This window comes from Trachypithecus francoisi, unplaced genomic scaffold (assembly GCF_009764315.1).
Source record: "Trachypithecus francoisi isolate TF-2019V2 unplaced genomic scaffold, Tfra_2.0 Lachesis_group0, whole genome shotgun sequence".
Lineage (NCBI taxonomy): Eukaryota > Metazoa > Chordata > Mammalia > Primates > Cercopithecidae > Trachypithecus > Trachypithecus francoisi.
Genome location: NW_022681453.1, coordinates 63,621,596 through 63,641,586, shown reverse-complemented (window position 1 = coordinate 63,641,586; position 19,991 = coordinate 63,621,596). Strand labels below are relative to the sequence as shown.

The window sequence follows — 19,991 nt, the reverse complement described above, 5'->3', positions numbered from 1 at the left end:
ATATTCTCACAAATTCAGTAACACCTCTTCCCCCGACTTTGTAACAGAACCCATTCATTTTAAAATGAAACTTCACTTGCAAGCCAAAAGAGAGGCACCCAAAGGAACCTGTTCTGAAAACAGGTAAAAGAAAAAAAGCTAGATTTCACAAATTACTTCTGATCCAAAGCACTTTGTTATTTGCAGGATGCCAGTTACATTCACTTGGATATTAACATTTCTAACCTATGTTTCTAACTGTGAGAAATTAGACCTTAAAAAATCAGCATTAGAAATATAAGTATCAATGAGCCTCCAAATCATTGGTGAGATGAAACCCATGATTAATACCAGAACCTTTAACAAATTTGCTATTTGTTATTCTGAAGAAGTTTTGCATTTGCTTTCATCCTTGAAAAGTACAGTTTTGATCTAAGCAGAAACCACTTCATCTCTTATTAAAAAAACAAAATCTATTTCTTGTCTAAGTACATTCAAAGACCTCTTCAGATATATCTCTGTATAACTACCATTTTGTATCTATAAAACATACCTTGTAAACTATGTTAATTTTTAAAGTACTACTATTTCAAAATATCCTAACAGGAACATCATTTATACAATGGGACACAATGGCATCTCTGATCAGTGCTAACAACAATAAAGGATGTTTAAATAAATACCTATTTCAATAGCTGCTAAAACAACTATTAATCAGAAAACTTACACACTAACAATAATCATTTTATATAATACGACTTCAAAAATCTAAAAAGTTTTTTTAAAAAACTATTTTTTCAGCACAGAAAAATAATTTATAAATATTTGAATAAGCCAAAGTTAACAGGCATTTCTATACCACACTGAAGCCCCTCTCAAATGAAACAGAATCTAGGCATATTCTGCATTCCAAATATTTATTATCTGTTCTGTAAAACAATGTAACAAGAAGATAGTGTATTTAGAAATACTAAAATATCAAATTTACAGAAATTCAAACAGTTTAAGAAACAGCTATAATTTATCTTAACAAGGAGAGGGCGAGGGAAAAGGTTAAAAAAAAAAAAGTTCCCATAAAGCAGAATCCTACATTCTGTTGGATCTAGTTATTGCATCCATCACATTTTATGCCAATATCAACAATTTCAAACATTAATATTCAAACTATAAAGTTTCTGTATTCTTATATGATCAAAAGAAATATTTTAAAAATATTTTTAAAAACTTCTTAAAACAAAATGTCCCTGTATACTATGAACAAATGTTAAACACCTATTTTTTTTTTTAATTAAATGAGACGGGACTGGGCGCATACCACTATGCCTAGATTGCTAATGGTTATTTTTAATACATACTATACAGTAACCAAGACTCATTCTAGAACAACAACAACAAAGTTAACTGTTTAAATCAACAGCACTTCTTTTTAATGGAAAATATATCTGACTCAAACCTTAATGTGACAGATACCTGGCTATCTCCCCAGAATCTGTTCTCTCCTTCTTATCCAGTAATAAAAATTAAGTGTAACATATGGCTGCCTAGATCAGAGTCACTTACTTCCCAGCCTCCTTTGCAGCTGGTTGTGACATGTGACAAAGTTAAAACCAAAGGGATCTGAGTGAAAGTGATATACACAAACTCCTCTTAAAGGTAAACAGAATGCCCTTCTCTTTTTCTTCTTATCAGCAGACACAGTGGTAACCATTCTCGCCCACAATATAGAAACTGCACATAAGAAGAGCGGAGCAAGACAAAGGAGCCCTGGGATATAGTGATTCTGCAGCCTCCATATACTCTCAAGATAGTTTACACAGACTTTTCAAGTAAATTCAAATATATTTCTACCTTTATAAGCCTCAGTCACAGTAGCCAAGCCTATATACTTAAGTGATTACTGAATTATCTATAAGACTGCTTCCTTATATTAGTGCAGGCATACACACATGTACAGATGTATAGAAACTGATATGGTTTTTCCACATTTTAAAAATTATATAGCAAACACCATTAAACTTGACTAACATGCCTAACTTTCCTCAGTGTGAAAACAGTTTCTTTGAAAATTCTGGGAAATTTAATATGAGTGTATATGTGTTCAGGATAGGGGGTAAAAAATGCTATACCCTGTTGAGAAAAAGTGTTAAACCAAGAAAATAACTCTCAATTCAATTTCACTTAAGATTACACATTTTTGTGTGAGTTAGAGTCTAAAATGACATCATTATTCATCTCTTAAATGTGTTCCCTCAAGAAAAAAACTAGTTTCTTCCAAATATAAATACCAAAACTTTAAGAAACTATTATATAAATTCAGTATAAAATTCTAGCAGCTAAACACAATGACTTCATTTTGAAAAAACTTATTTATTCAAGATTATGAAATATAAGTATTAAAATTACCTGAGACTAAGGTAAAAATGAAGACTTCAAGGAAGGGAATGCTGTAGAGTTGAAAAAGAAATCATGGTTGAGTTTCTACCTTTCATAGGCTTCAGAAATCCTCAATACCACCTTAATCACTTATGCCATCCAATTCCTACAATAAACACACACACAACAAACATTATTAACGGTAGGAAAAAATACTATACAAATATAATATGTGCAAATTGGTATGAATACTGAAGTGAAAATTCTTTCTAAATATAATAAGTTATGACTCAATGATCAATGTACTGACTTGTTTTTATGTTTGAAATTGGGAAAATGCAATAGTAGTAAGTAGACGGTAAATGAGAAATAAACTTGGTCTTATAAAGAACAACTGCCAGCCGGTCACGGTGGCTCATGCCTGTAATCCCAGCACTTTGGGAGGCCAAGGCAGGCAGATCACAAGGTCAGGAGATCGAGACCATCCTGGCTAACACGATGAAACCCCATCTCTACTAAAAATACCAAAAATTAGCCAGGCATGGTGGCGGGCGTGTATAGTCTCAGCTACTCGGGAGGCTGAGGCAGGAGAATGGCATGAATCCGGGGGGCGGAGCTTGCAGTGCGCCAAGAATGCGCCACTGCACTCCAGCCTGGGCAACAAAGCGAGACTCTGTCTCAAAAAAAAAAAAAAAAAAAAAAAAAACAATTGCCTAGATGTGGAATCTACAGCCTCAAAGATACAGGATATTCAAGGAAATTCAGAGAATTACAGACCTAAAAGGTTAGAAAAAACAAAACTTAAGAAACTACTTACAAACACTAATCATAGCCGGGCGCGGTGGCTCAAGCCTGTAATCCCAGCACTTTGGGAGGCCGAGACGGGCGGATCACGAGGTCAGGAGATCGAGACCATCCTGGCTAACACGGTGAAACCCCGTCTCTACTAAAAATACAAAAAACTAGCCGGGCGAGGTGGCGGATACCTGTAGTCCCAGCTACTCCGGAGGCTGAGGCAGGAGAATGGCGTGAACCCAGGAGGCGGAGCTTGCAGTGAGCTGAGATCCGGCCACTGCACTTCAGCCCGGGCGACAGAGCAAGACTCCGTCTCAACAAAAAAAAAAAAAACACTAATCATATCTGCTTTGTTAAAGTCTATGAAGTGAAGAGAAAAGAAACACAATGGCAGGCCTTACAAACAAACAGAACTAATGGCATGCCAAAACTTAAAAGAAACTATTATATAAATTCAACATAAAATTCTAGTGGCCAAAAACAATAGAAACAATTATGGTTATAAAATCAGATTAAATATTATCAGCAAGATTACCACTGACAGGAAAAAGCTGACAAAAAAGATAGATAAAAATATACGGAAAATTTTTAGCACATTCAAAACAAAAACAGAGTATAGGCTATACACAGGAAGAAAACTTCCTGACAGTGAGTATTCGGAGCATAGTTAACAGACTAAAGATTTTATGGAATTTCCTACCCTGGAGGTTCTTAAAATATTAGAGTCCTATCTATCAAGAATAGTTTGCATACACTCCTTCACAAGAAGTGTGGAGACCAGATGATACACGAAAGATCCTATGATTTTACATTAGTTTATGATGGTGCAAAGGCAAAAAGAATAGTCTTTCCCACCTACATCCATATCAGTAATGATTTCCTCTTTGAACTTCAGAAAATATATTAATTCATTTTTAAAAACACATTTCAACAGTTTACATATTTTTTTAAAAGTTCAAATTCTTTCTTTTTTTTTTTTTTTGAGACGGAGTCTCACTCTGTCGCCCAGGCTGGAGTGCAGTGGCCGGATCTCAGCTCACTGCAAGCTCCGCCTCCCGGGTTTACGCCATTCTCCTGCCTCAGCCTCCCGAGTAGCTGGGACTACAGGCACCTGCCACCTCGCCCGGCTAGTTTTTTTTTTTTTTTGTATTTTTTAGTAGAGACGAGGTTTCACCATGTTAGCCAGGATGGTCTCGAACTCCTGACCTTGTGATCCGCCCGTCTCGGCCTCCCAAAGTGCTGGGATTACAGGCTTGAGCCACCGCGCCTGGCCTGTTCAAATTCTTATAGAGCTATTCACCTCTCAGTACTTTTGCATTTCAGAATTTTCCTGGATATTCACGCATATCTCTTTTTCCAGATACACTTTCGTGCAAAATAAAATTTCTTTTTCTCAGTAGGATTGTATCATATATAAACTATAGTGAAATGACAACAATAACAATAAAAGGGGAGTGGCTCTTCACAATCCAGAGTTGTTACAATATATTATGTAAAATATCTACTATAGATATGTTAAATATGTTAAAAGGAACTCATGTTTTAAAGTTTTTTAATTATGAAAAACCACAATCAACAAATAAGAGATCCTCAACAAAGATGCAGAAATTATGTAAAAGAACCAAATGGAAATCCTGAAGTTTAAGAATACAGTAACAGAAATAAAAAATTTATCAGAAGGGCTCAACAGATTTATGGCAAAAGAAAATCAGTGACTTTTAAGATACATCAATAGAAACCATCTACTCTGAAAAACAAGAGTGGAAAAAGATGGAAGTAAAATGAACAGAGCCTCAAAGACATGTGGAACAACATTCAGCTTACCAACATTTTGAGTACCAGGAAAGAAGGGCAGAAAAAAAAAATTAATAAAATATTGGCCAAAACGTGACAAATTTACTTTCTTTAAGATGGAGTCTCGCTCAGTCACCCAGTCTGGAGTGTAATAGTGTGATCTCGGCTCACTGCAACCTGTGCCTCCCAGGTTCAAGTGATTCTCCTGCCTCAGCCTCCCAAGTAGCTGGGATTACAGGAACCCGCCATCATGCCTGGCTAATTTTTGTATTTTTGTAGAGACAGGGTTTCACCATGTTGGCCGAGCTGGTCTTGAACTCCTGACCTCAGGTGATGTGATCACCTTGGCCTCTCAAATCCCCACCTGTGCTGGGATTATAGGTATGAGCCACCAAATTTAATTTTTCTAAGGAAAATAAATCTACAGATCTAAGAAGCACAATGAATTTCAAGTAGGAAAATATAAAGCAACCTACAACTGGACACAACGTAGTCAAACTTGTTGAAAGCAAACACAAGGAGAAAAATCTTGAAAGTAGGAAGAGAATAATGATTCAGCATATGCAGAGATTAGTGGCTAACTTCCAGTCAAAAACAATAGAGACAACAAGACAGTGAAATCACATATTCAAAGAGCTGAAAGATACAGCTGTCAACCAAGAAGGCAGCAAAACTATCCTTCAAAAATGAAAAAATATTCCCAGATAACCAAAAATTGAGACAATTGTTTTTGCTAGCAGACCTGCCTTAACAAACACCAAAGGAAGCCCATCAAGCTGAAAGGAAAAGACATCAGACTTAAATACACAGAAAGAATTGAAGAGCACCAGAAATGGCAAATATGTGGGTTAATTCAAAAAAGACTCTACAAACATATTTTTCCCATTTCTTCCTTCCTTTAAAACACCTAAGAACGTATAAAGCAATGATGACAAGACTGTACTACTGGGCTTATAATATATATAGAAGTATATTATAATAGTGGTACAATAAAGAAGAGAAAATGGACCTACATTGGAGGAAAGTTTCTTTATCTAACTGATAATAAGCAGCCTGTTAAAATGCATAATCCTGACAGCAACCACAAAGAAAATATCTTTAAAAATATAGTTAAAAAAAATCACTGGAGTAATTAAAATGGCACACTAAAAAGTATTTAACACAAAAGGCAATAGAGGAAACAAAGGAACAAAAACATAGGAGATACCTATCTATATCTATGTAGATATATATATATAAAGGACCATATCATATATAAACCACAGTGAAATGACACTATATATACTTGCTTTATATATGTATAGATATCTTTTTATATATGTATATAAATATGTATATATTTGTGTGTGTGTGTGTGTGTGTGTGTGTGTGTGTGTAGCAGGTATACCAAAATGGCAAATGTAAATCCAACTATATCCCTAATTAAATATGAATGGTCTAAACAGTCCAATGGAAAGGCAACGACTGTCAGAAAGGAGAGAAACACAAATTCCAACTATATGCTGTCAACAAAAGACATATCCTACATTTAAAACTGAAAGTAAAAGGATGGGGAAAAAAAGGATATACTATAGAAGCAGTACCCATAAGAGACAGAATGGCTATATTAACATCAGATAAAACACACTTTAAGACTATAGAGACAACGAAAGACATTTCATAATAATAAACACTCAAAACATCAGGAAGATATAACAATTGTGTATGCATCTAAAGAGTCCCAAAATAATGAAGCAGTAACTAACATGACTGAAAGGAAAAATTAAAAATTCAACAATTATATTTGGAGATCTCAATGTCTCACTCTAAATAAGTGATATAATAATTAGACAGAAAACTAGAAAGGACAGAGAAGACTGGAATCACACTATCAACCAACTATACGTAAGTGGCATATATTGAAAACACTACCAAACAATACTAGAATACATAGTGTTTTAAAACATTCTCTAGGACAGGCCACATGCTGGGCCATAAAATAAGTCTCACTAAATTTAAATGGATTGAAGTCATAAAAATATGTTGTCTGAGCCGCACAAGGTGGCTCACGCCTGTAATCCCAACACTTCGGGAGCCTGAGGTGGACAGATTGCTTAAGCCCCAGAGTTCAAGACCAGCCTGGGCAACACAGCAAGACCCTGTCTTATAAACAAATACATTTATATGTTCTCTAACTATACCAGAATTGAATTTGATATCAACTAAAAAACTGGGAAATCCACGAACATTTGGAAATTAAACTTCAAACTTCTAAATAACAAAGACAAAATGTAAAGGGAAATTAGAAAATATTTTTAACTGAATGAAAATCAAAACAAATATCAAAATTTACAGGATGCAGCTAAAGCAATACTTAAAATATACAGCTTTAAATATATATTTGAAGAGTTTCATATATATCTTATCAAAAAATGTGAACTGATTCAAATACTCTTTCTTATTCTTCCATAGAGTTTCAAATTTTTTTAAAGTAATATGCTCCCAGGCATTTTAACTTTGTAGTTGTCATTATGAATGTATACCTATTCTTCCATCATGAGTCCCAATACCTATTATTTATATTTTAAAAGATAATTATTTATGTATATTCATTTTCTTCCTAAAGACACCTGGCCAAACTAATTTAAGAAAAAGAAGAAAAAGAAACAAAAGTCAAAGTATGATAAGTTAGAGATTCATGTTATTCAGAGATGCTATAACCTGAAGGGAAAAGTGAGCCCTATAATCAATGATAAAGACCTTTTAAATCTAACACAGAACTGTTCTCCACTGCCCACCTCAGTCATGGAAGATGAGATTAGTATATTCAACAATAAAAAATGAAAACTTCTGTTGGGCAAAATAATAAAATCAAAAGATGAGCAAAACTTGAGCAAAAGTAATCTGTCTAATAAATGACAAGAGGCTCACAAAGAAATGGTAAATATTTAAAGTGATGAAAATACTTTAATTAGCCAGATCTGACCATTACACAATGTAAGCATGTAACAAAATACAGAAAAAGTGTTTATTGTGAATATACACTATTTTTAACAGTGTATAAAATTTAAATATACACCATGTATGTTACCATAAATATACACTATATATGTGTCAAGTAAAAATAAAAAACATTACACTCTCATAAGTGTATACAATTGTCAACTGGAAAACTTAAAAAAAAATGACAAGAGGCTCCTTTCCTTAATATACAAAAACATAAAGAGCTCCATAAAAGGGCAAAGCACATGACCAAATCGGTAACTGAAAACATACATTATGGCCAATAATAAGGGGGAAAATCTTCAAACTCATTCGTAAGAAAAGCAAAGCTAATCAACAAAAAACTGACAAATATTAAAAAGTCTAACACTAGCTAGTGTTGTCAAAGAGATACAGAGATCCCCTCTCTCACAGACTAATGATATCTGGCCTTCTTTTTAGAGTTAGGCAATTTATCCACCAAATTGTTAAATGTACATAATCTTCAGTCCAATAATTTTTCCCTTCAGAATTTATACTACAGATATATATATATATATATAATTTTTTTTTTAATGTAAGACAGAGTCTTGCTCTGTCGCCCAGGCTGGAATGCAGTGGTGGCATCTTGGCTCACCACAACCTCCGCCTCCTGGGTTTAAGCAATTCTTCCGCCTCAGTCTCCCGAGTAGCTGGGATAATAGGCACCCACCACCATGTCTGGCTAATTTTTGTATTTTTAGTAGAGCTGGGGTTTCACCACATTGGCCAAGCTAGTCTCGAACTCCTGACCTCAAGTGATCCACCTGCCTTGGCCTCCCAAAGTGCTTGGATTACAGGCATAAGCCACCACACCTAGCCAGATACATTTTTAAATATGTGCAAAGGTGTACCCAAGAATATTCACTGCATTATCATTTACAATAGCAAAAAAAAGGGGCTAAATATCCATAAGTAGATGACTAGTTAGAAAAATCATGATATGTCCAAATATTATAATACTATGCAGCATAAAATGAGAAGGATTTGCAAAAATGTGGAAGTTTATTTTTTTAATATTACTGAATAATATGGTGTGATCTCATTTGTGTAAAAAAATGTGTAAATATAAGCACACACATAAATGCTTGTATATGTATAGAAATTGTCTGCAGGGATATACAATGATTATACTGAATAGGGAGGGATTGGAAAACCTTTTCTCGATGTTATAACATTCTCTATTGCCTAAGTGTATACACCTATTATAATAAACATGAGTAAAGAAGTGAAAAATGTTGAACATAACAATTATCAGAAGATGAGGAAAAACTAGGAAAATCCTAAAATATGGCCACTGAAATTCCAAATAATTTCAATCTGCAAGGTGAAAAAGAATTCTCAGGCTGAGCACAGTGGCTCAGGTCTGTAATCCCAGCACTTTGGGAGGCCAAGGTGGATGGATTGCTTGAGCTCAAAAGTTCAAGATCCGCCTGGGCAACATGGCAAAACGCTATCTCAACAAAAAAAAACACAAAAGTTAGCCAGGTAGGGTGGCCTGTGCCTGTGGTCCCAGTTACTTGGGAGGCCTGAGGTGGGTGGATCACTTGAGCCCCACAGACAGAGGTTGCAGTGAGCCAAGATCATACCACTGTACTCCAGCCTATCTCAAAAAAAAAACCTATCTCAAAAAAAAAAAAATTCTCAAAAAACAAATTTTAAAATGCACAGAGAAACTTCAGAATTTTTATGATCAGGCCGGGTACAGTGACTCACACCTGTAATCCTAGCACTTTGGGATGCTGAGGCAAGAGGACTACTTGAGTTCAGGGGTTCAGGACTAGCCTGGGCAACATAGTCGAGACCCCGTCTCTATAAAAAAAATTTAAAAATTAAAAATACAACAAACAGAATAATTTTTATGATCATTCAAAATTGACATGAGTATGTGCCACCGACAGATATGTAAACTCCTTGAAAACTGTTAGATATTTTCTTTCATGTTGTATGAAAGACAAAAGCATAGGTTTAATATATGCACCAACATAGGCCAACAAGAAAGGAGAGGATCATTTGCCTTTCTAACATAAAGGAAATGAGGCCTAAAAGAAGATATGCAAGTAATCTTAAGAGAAGATAATGGACTTCATCTTATAAAATTAACAATGTTATTTTCTGTGTACATATGTCCATATCTACATATTATTTATAATATTTATAATAGTGATATCATGTTATTTACATGAATATAAAAAGAAAAGGGATTGGCCATAAATGCACACTTATACCCAACAGTTATTGTATGTGTAGTAACATGAGCATCTATCACAGGTAAAAATTAAAGATTGAGTCAAACAATGATGAATTACCTCCATTAAATATGTCAGGCAAATGCCCATCCCGCCAGATCACGTGCTTAAATTTTCAAGCTGCTGATTCCTCCCTCTATCCTACAAAAGTACACAAATACAGGTTATCCCCCAAAAGAATCAGAATTAAACATAGTCTTAAAGTCAGGTAAAATTGTTACATTTAAGTGTCCTAAGTCTAACAAAATTCTTTCCATGGTAGATACTGTTAAATAAAATTAGTAACAACTAACACTTAGTCTGAGTGCAATGACCCACCAATGCTAAATGATATTACAACAATGACTCAGATACAAATTGGACTTTTTCAAACTTAACTTCCAGTGAAGGATTAAGATTTATTTGAAGTCAGGACAATAACCTTGACAATCATCTTAAATATCCTAAAATAGGAAGGAAAGCACAAATGTGTTTCATTAAAATCATATTCTGATACTCTCCAACACTCAAATAGCACTGTTTTCTTGATAAACTCTTACAGTAACATTTCCCTCAGCTGAAAAAATCTAAATATATTAAGGATGCAGTTTTTGAAAATACAAACATAAGCATCTTAAAAGTTCAAAGCAAAAGGTATTTAATAACGCTAAAATGGTCCATCAATATTTTTTAAACATCATGCTATAATCGACCTTTTAGCAGAGACTAACACAGAAAATTAACATTCCACATTGGTATTATTGCATTGATACCAACCACAGATCACTTTATTCAAGTAATTGGGATTTTTCCCAGGTATATTAAATGAAAGTAATGAAGACTGAAAGTTGAATTATCAGAAATAAGGAACAAGCCAAATATAATTTTATTCAGAAACAATAGGTAAAGCATTTTATGTAACAGTCCTAATACAAGTTTAGGGATCCATAAATACCTTGCACATCAATAAAAGCCATAAATGTAAAAGCAGGGTATTTTCTAGAAATTGATAATCTCTAGAAAATAACCAAGTATATCAGCTCAAGGTTGTATTTACATATGCTTTATCAAGAAACTACAAACAGTACAGTCTTTCTGATAATTTAGCATTTTCCAGTACTTAGCTAGTCAGTAGCTTTGTTATTGAGCTAGTTACAAACAAAAAAATCTACTTTAAAATACTTTATTTCTACTAAGCTCCTAATTGCCTGCCTCAATGTTTTGCAGCCAAGCATTCAAAAGCATATATATGTCATTCCTCTCAATTATGCAAAGCTATTTTAAGTACATACTTCTATAGCAAGAGTACCAAAAGGATAATAAAAGCTATAAAACTATACTACTAAGTTAGACACTATTAAAAATGGTTAAAGTAAAGCAATATTATGCTAAATTAGGTCTAAAGCTGCCTCTCTGGGTAGCCAACAAAACCTAACTTACTATGTAAACAAACTGCTACCTAATTTAAGAGTATATTTTTGTAACAAGTAGCTGAGTCTCAGCAAATCACAGTAGCCAAGCCTCAGCCAATTACAGACTGTCACCTGATAAGACTATGTCCACATAAGGCAAATGCCAAGAGGTAACCAATCAAGCTATTTCTGCTTGTCACTTGCTTTTTCTGTGTATAAATACTGCCTGCCTATGTTGCTGGGTGGAGGTCTCCAAACCTCTTCTGGTTCAGAGTGCTGCCTGATTTATGAATAGTTCTTTGCACAGATATGCTCTGCTAAATTTGTCTAAAGTTCTTCTTTTAACAACTGTTTCTGCATTACACTGCCGCTGTTCAGTATTCTATTAGAATATTATATATTCTGTACATATACTGCTACATACATTACTATATCCAACTTTTAGAATTGCTAATTACAAGAATAAAATTGAACAGAAAAGGACACTGCAAAGCCTATATATGGGGAAAAAATGTCTTCATATTATGCATTTTAACACTATGAGTCTTTTTAAAAGTTGATGTGATGTATCTACTCCACAATCAGGATATTATTACACAACTCATCATGAGCTAGTAACATCTACAGACTGGACAAATGTTTTTGAAATCTTAATATTCAGTCGAACACATTTTCACAAAAAGCATACTCACCTTCTTGCATCACATTTTATTGAAAGCACTAAATTACTGCTGTCATACATCAAAGAATATAACTTAGATATGTAAAAAGAAAACAAAAATAAAATAGTGAAGCAAGAAGGAAAAGGAAACATGCATACACACAAAATAATATAACCTCAAAGTATAAATTTATAAACAGAAATTCTGGAATGTCTTTCCCACACAACCATTCCTCTACCATGTAAACCCACAATTACCCCCAAGTCACCTGTCACATAGTCTGTCTCTGGAACCCTAATTCATTTAGCATCATCTACTAATTTCATGTCTTCAAGCCTCTATCCCCCTTTCTCCTCTTCCACTCCTCTCAACCAAGAATGGGGAGAAGAGAACCTACTAAGCTAGAAACTGAAACCATGCAAATACAAAAACGCAGATATAAAATGACTTGGACAACCACCCAAGTCAGTTCAGATCTTCCTCTTTGCTTGCCCTACTACCCCACTTCAGCAGTCAGTGAATATTCCTGCTTAGCAATTCTTTTAACATTTTGCTGGCTAAATAATCTTTGATTATAAACACTTGGGCAGATACAAACAGATTAAGACTAAAAATATACAGATGTTCCTTGACTTATGATGAGGTTATGTCCCAATAAGTAACAAGTTCATGCCTATAACTAAATGCCTATGCCTTTTGCATCATCATAAAGTCAAAAAATCCTAAATCAAACCACTGTAAGTAGGGAACTATTGTATTTTAAAGTAGGAGTTTTATTGTATCTATGCTATCAATCAAGATAGCAGTTGTTTCCTATCAACCAAGGACAGCAAATGTTAATAGATATACAATAATATACATAAAGACTTTTCATTTTACATGGTACAAACTTGTATATCTATATAATATTTAAGGAAATTTTCTACTAATGCCAATTTGAATAATTACGGCACAGAAATAAAATACATAAATATTTTGCAGAGGCTGTTAGCTACCACCCTTCCACTATTTAGCTTTGATAGACTGGCAATGTTCCAATATACTTACTAGCAGGTGGTCCAATGTATTAAATAAGTCAACATTTTTGTCATTAATTTAGTCAACATTTTTTATCACATGATATATATTTACAACACATTAAGATTCCTAAGACATAATAAAATACCCTGGTCTCTGTCCAAAGGCATTCATAATTTAGCAAGGATGATAAGCACATACAGAGTAAATGTTTGTGATAATAATGTGATACAATTGAAGCATAAGCAATTTATCATGGAAAAGTCAAAGCAGTGAGCAATTAACTCTTCCTTTGCTACCTTTTCTTTTGAAAAGGAAGAAGGTGATCTCTTAATGTTGATTCCACATGTAAGAATATATGCAATATATAAGTAATGAATATATGCTTTGGACTCTGCTCAGTAGTGTTCCTAGGACACTACAGGTATTAACTCAATCAAAACAACAAGCCTATGAGATTGGTATTGTTATTATTCACATTTTACAGATGACAAAACTAAAAGGTTATATAATTTACTAAAGAATATGAAAGTAGTAAGAGGCAGAACCAATCTCCTTATAAGGGTCTACAAGGCCTTACATGCACTACTGTGCTTATCCCCCACCCATCAACGACCACCTCCACCACTACCCACCCTCATCTTTCAGACCTCATTTTCTATCCTCTCCCCTTGTTCACTCCACTCCAGCAGCAGTGACCTGACCTCCTTATTGTCCCAGAATCTCCAGCATGCAGCAGAATCTACTGCACTGGCTGTTCCTCTGTCTGGAACACTCTTCCTCGAGAGATCTTTGTAACTAAATCCTTTAGCTACTACAAAGTCTTGCTAAAGTCTTGTTAATGAGGGCTCTTCCAGTCACACCATTTAAAATTACAACATCCCACCATATACACTCAATCCCCCTTTTATCCTGTTATACATTTTGCACAGTACTGCCCACCTCCTAACATATTACACAACCGACTTATTTATGTTTTTTTTCTGCCCTAACTATAAGCTACACAAGAGAAAAAATTTTTGTCTGTTTTATCCACTGATATATCCCAAGTGCCTAAAACAGTGCCTTACACATAAGAGACGCAGTATTTTTTAAATTATTAGTAAAGCTGGAATTTCCTCCCAGGAAAATCAGGCTCTAGAAGCTTAATCACCATACAACACTCTCTTTCTAATTATGGAATCATAGATAACAAAACTAAGGCATGCAGAAAAGTCACCCAAGGTCACATTAACCTAATAAAATGGTGAAACTTGGTCTCAAAACCAGCCTAAACGGAGTTTGGCAACATTACGTTACCCTTAGAATTTCCAGAAAAAGCCTTGACTGCCTTAAAAATAAAAGAAATTTCAACATACTGATAAGTCTACTATGAACTTTATGAAACACTGTATCAAATGCACCATGGTAATTCTTAGCAACATAAATAGGTTAGTCCAATCTAACTTAATTTCCATTCTTTGTTTAAAAATAATGCTAGTAACAAATTTCAGAAGTACTCCTTCAGAAGAGCTACAAAAACTGCAAGCACAATGCAACAGATAGGAAGAGCTTCTTTCATATTTTCAAATATTTCACATTTCATGTTTTCAAATATTTTACATTTCATGTAGACAGTTTCTACTGATACAATATTTTCAAAGTATATCTTTATGTTGTTTGCAGAGTATACTTTTAGCCCACCAAATTATGTTTTAACTGTCATCTTTGCCTAGAAAAGTAAAATTGCTAAAGATGAAGTTTTATGAATTAACGTAGCAAGATCCAGATAAAAGATGTGTTAGAAGAAACTCCCACAAAAATTCTGTCAAGAATATAAATTTCTAAGGCAATAAATAAAACCTTAATGTTACTCCTAAGTATGATCATCCTTTGAAAAGCCATTCATTGACAAAGAACATAGTTCTTGGTTAACTAAAGTAATCTTTCTAGAAAATCATTTTTAAAGTTTCAATGAAATGTGTAATGCTTACACATTTTAACTGTTTATACTCCCAGGAGCTCTATCAAATAAAAAGGCTACCACTGCCCTTTAAATCAAAAGCCCAAAGCAATGAAAGGATAAATTACAGCACACATGGTATAAGAATCTGAAACTAAAAATGCTTACAGTCCTTTAGCATCTTTTAACTAGAGCACATTTTACACATTATACATTTACACATTAGTCAAGTTATATTTTTAAATTAGTTCTTACTTTTATGATTTAATGAGGCTTTTTGAATGATGTTTTAAAAAGAATAAAAACTTGTTCCAGGCAAGAGATTTCTATGAATTTGTTTTGAATCTCTATAGAGTGACAATGCAAAGAACAGATGAACGTGTTCTTTAAACTTGTAATAACTGCTTTGAAATTTAAAGTTATTAAGATTCCCCCTAAGTAGTTACACTTTATATATTTTGAACTAAATGATATCTGAATGGCCTAAGAGTATATTATTCATAACCATATCTATCCCAAGGAGGGATGACAGCCCAGTAAATTCAAACCAACCACCCCAGAAATCACTTTTTTTTTTTTTGAGATGCAGTCTTGCTCTGTCACCAGGCTGCAGTGTGGTGGCATGATTTCAGCTCACTGCAATATCCACCTCCCAGGTTCAAGCGATTCCCCTGCCTCAGCCAACTGCATAGCTGGGACTACAGGCGCACACCACCAAGCTCGGCTGATTTTTTGTATTTTAGTAGAGATGGGGCTTCACCATGTTGGCCAGGATGTTCTCGACCTCCTGACCTCCTGATCCACCTGCCTTGGCCTCCCAAACTGCTGGGATTACCGGCATGAGTCACCGTGCCTGGCCAGAAATCACCTTTCAAAAAAATAAAAAAATCAAGTCACAATCTTTAAAACTTTGCAATTGGTGTGGTTACTGCACTTAGCTGAGAAAGAAAATCCTACAAAGGAGCACTCAGATACATAGAAGTTGGCCTAGAAAAGTGAGTAAAATAAAGCCATCAAGTGAAAATTTTCACCTTCCCTTGATCTTTTCAAATCAACTAACCAATAAATATTCGTCAAAGAAGAAACCAACTGTCCATCCATGTTAGAAAAAGTAATGCTACAAAAGTAAGCATTTTATCAACTTTAGACTATAAACCACTAAAGAGATAGAACTTTTAAATCTAAATCACCTGCTTCCAGAAGAAACATTCCAAAACTAACCCTATCACAGAGAGGATGCTGCACTGACAAGCAACTATGTAATCCTTTCCCAGATAACGTAAATTAATTTTTAAGGTTAGTAAGCCACAAAACTTAAGGAAAAGCTGTTTAATTCTTAAATTTTTACTGAATAAACATTCATTTTGTAAACAATCATGATACATTTTGTACTATGATGATCGAGATCACCCAGGCAAACTTTGAAACAATCTTACTCAAAGACGAAACAACCATATTCTGATAAAGTACTTTAGAGTTTACAAAGTGCTTTCACAGGTGACATTTCATTCCCCACCCTCTAAACACTCACACACAACTACCTGGGCAAGTATTATTGTTTGTCTCAGTTCTTTAGATGATGAAACAGGTTCAAGAGGTTAAGTAACGAAGATTATACACCATCTTAGTGGCAAGACAAAGACTTCAACTAAGGCCAGGCACGGCAATTCATGCCTATAATCCCAACACTTTGGGAGGCCAAGGTGGGAGGATCACTTGAGCCCAGGAGTTTGAGACCAGCCTGGGCAACATAGTGAGACCCCATCTCTACAAAAAAAAATTTTTTTTTTAAATTAGCCAGGCAAGCTGGTGCATGCCACCCAGACACTAGGAAGGCTGAGGTGGGAGGATTACTTGAGTCAAGCAATTTGAGGCTGCAGTGAGCTAGGACTGCACCATGCACTCCAGCCTGAGTAACAGAGTGAGACTCTCTCCAAATCAAAAACAAAAGCCATCGACCAGATCCTCCACCTCCTAATAAATGTCTACTCTAACATAACACCACAGGTAAGGTCATTTTCAAATTAAGATATATTTAACATTACTCTTAGCAATCTTCTAGGAATCAGAAAAAAAGTAAACATCTTTAAAGTTCAGTGTAACACTAATAGACATAAATTTTGACATGAAGATGCTATTTACAATGATAGATACATATGTGTATAATTAGAGAAAACTCATCATTTTTATTACATGAAGTTATTGTAATAATGAAGGGAACACTAGAAAAGAATATAGAAATGCCCATTTAAAAATTAAAGTTTAACACTTCATTTAACTTTGATTTTTGAAATGTCAATTCTTTGTGATCAAAAACATGTTAAAATACTATTACAAGTAATTAATTAGCCAGGCATGCTGGTACACACCTGTAATCCCAGCTACTTGGGAGGCTGAGGCATGAGAATCACTTCAGCATGGGAGGCAAAGGTTGCAATGAGCCAACATTGTGCCACTGCACTCGACTGTGCGACAGAGTGAGACTCTGTCTCAAAACAACAACAACAACAAAAATACTATCACAAGTCAAAAATAACAAGAAGGAATGGAATTACTAGTTTTAATATAAATATAATTAAATATGGTCACTTAAAAACTTGTAAGTGGGCCACAAAAAGCCATACGCCATTTCCAGTACATCTTTTGATATTCTTCACCTTATTCAATGCCAGAACCAATCTGATCTACTCTGTCTAGAATACATGCCCAGAATTACACTAGGCACTGAACACAATGTAGAGGTGTGCCTAAACATAAAAAAAAATATAGTCCCTGAGATAAGGGAATAATTTTTAATCTGATTAGGAAAACTGAGATTTGTCATAAGAATCAATTAGAGAATACTAAGTAGCAGCTGCAAAGGAGCCCAGTGATTCTGTAGTTGTTGTTGTTCTTAGTGATGGGGTCTCACTACATTTCCCCAGGCTGATCTCAAACTCCTGACCTCAAGGGATCCTTCCACCTCAGCTTCCCAAGTTGCTGAGATTACAGGTGTGAGCCACCGTCCCCAGCCAAAAACACTAGCTTCTATTAATGTACGGTGAACATTTTCTTATTTTGGGCCAATTTATTCTCCATTAGAAAACTAGGCAATGTAGGCCGGGCGCGGTGGCTCAAGCCTGTAATCCCAGCACTTTGGGAGGCCGAGACGGGCGGATCACGAGGTCAGGAGATCGAGACCATCCTGGCTAACACGGTGAAACCCCGTCTCTACTAAAAAAACTACAAAAAAAAACACTAGCCGGGTGACGTGGCGGCGCCTGTAGTCCCAGCTACCCGGGAGGCTGAGGCAGGAGAATGGCATGAACCCGGGAGATGGAGCTTGCAGTGAGCTGAGATCCGGCCACAGCACTCCAGCCTGGGTGACAGAGCGAGACTCCGTCTCAAAAAAAAAAAAAAAAAAAAAAAAAAAGAAAACTAGGCAATGTAAAAGCATGATAATTTATCTTACCTTTTCCAATCTATTAATTAGAATAAATCAGTTGCATAATACAAGATTTTCAGTCTTTTTCTGAAAAATGTTTAAGAGTACTAAAATGCAGTAACGTATTATGGGAACAGTTGAAATATCTTAAATACAATCTATTAAACACATCTTTGAAGAAAATGCTCAGAATTCAAAAACTCACTTTAATTAACTAAATAACAAAATTCTGTTTATGTATAGATGCACAGGAAAATAGTATGCATCTATTCCCTAGCAACCTCTTGAGCAGGGTATGACTGACCTCACAAAAACTTTAATGTGGTTTATAAGTGAAGCATGCATTTTACATAATGCTTAAAAGTAAACAAGGCTGTACATTTTAAAACAACCAAAATAATATAATTGGATTGTCTGTAATACAAAGGATAAATGCTTGAGATGGATACCCCATTTTCCATGATGTGATTATTACGCCTGTATCAAAATATCTCATGTACCCCAAAAATATATAACCTACTATGTACCCACAACAATTAAAAATTAAAAATAAATTTTAAGTTCACAAAACACATAATTATATACCATTATTTTCAATGCTGAAATAACTCGCTGGATTGAGATGATGCAGGGACTTCAACTTCCAGTTCAGATAAAATGGCCTAGATCTGTTCTCCTACTGCCGCTACTCACGAAGCACAACTGTAAACCATTGAAATAACAAGCAAAGGAAAATCCAAAGGTGGTAAAAAGGCAGTAAACCAATTTGGGACCCAAGGAATGGAGAAACAAAAGAGCAGCAGAGTGTTTCATGTCCTCACACCCAACAGAAGAAGACAACCCAGACCTGACATTTCCCAATCACCAATCTAGCAAAAGAAAGTAGCTCAGATAGTCAGATTCCTCCCCCAAAACAAATAGCAACAACTCTCTGATGTTGTCCTGAAAACATCAGGAGAAGGAGATCAACTGGAAGCCCAAATGACAAGACCACAGGAAGCACTCTTCTTCCTTACTTGGCCTGAGACTCTGTTTTCCACCTAGAGATAGAGAGGCAAGTAGGAGAAATTCAGGGACCCAGCCGTAGCAAGTGGCTCAGGTTGGGCCAAGAACCTCTTCACTTGCCCGAAGTTACCAGGACAGGGGAGAAAAAGAAGAGACCAGTAGGTGGGCCCCACCATAATCCTCTCCCATCTGTAGACAATCAGAAACCCAGCATGGGGAAACCCCTTCCAGTGGGCGCTCCAGTAGGATCAAACAAACCAAGTAGACTGCAAAGTCTCTAAAAATTAAACTGCCACTGGAACCACTCCTAAATAAAAATGTAAATAGGGCCCAGAGCCTCCTAAGATAACAGATAAAATG

General features: G+C 35.2%; 1 protein-coding gene across 8 annotated transcripts in view; it reads right to left on the bottom strand.

Annotated features, from left to right (window-relative positions):
- The window catches only part of ZNF148 (zinc finger protein 148), a 141,644-nt gene that overhangs the window by 86,770 nt on the left and 34,883 nt on the right, over positions 1–19,991 (bottom strand). For 3 of the 8 annotated variants that reach the window (XM_033210950.1, XM_033210957.1, XM_033210953.1), the window contains 2 exons: positions 10,251–10,331; positions 2,383–2,518 (listed from right to left, as the gene is read on the bottom strand). The gene's annotated coding sequence lies outside the window, so the exon portion shown is untranslated. Of the gene's footprint in view, positions 1–2,382; positions 2,519–10,250; positions 10,332–19,211; positions 19,329–19,991 lie in introns of all 8 variants that reach the window. The other 5 variants (XM_033210951.1, XM_033210952.1, XM_033210955.1 and 2 more) reach the window with 5 other exon arrangements.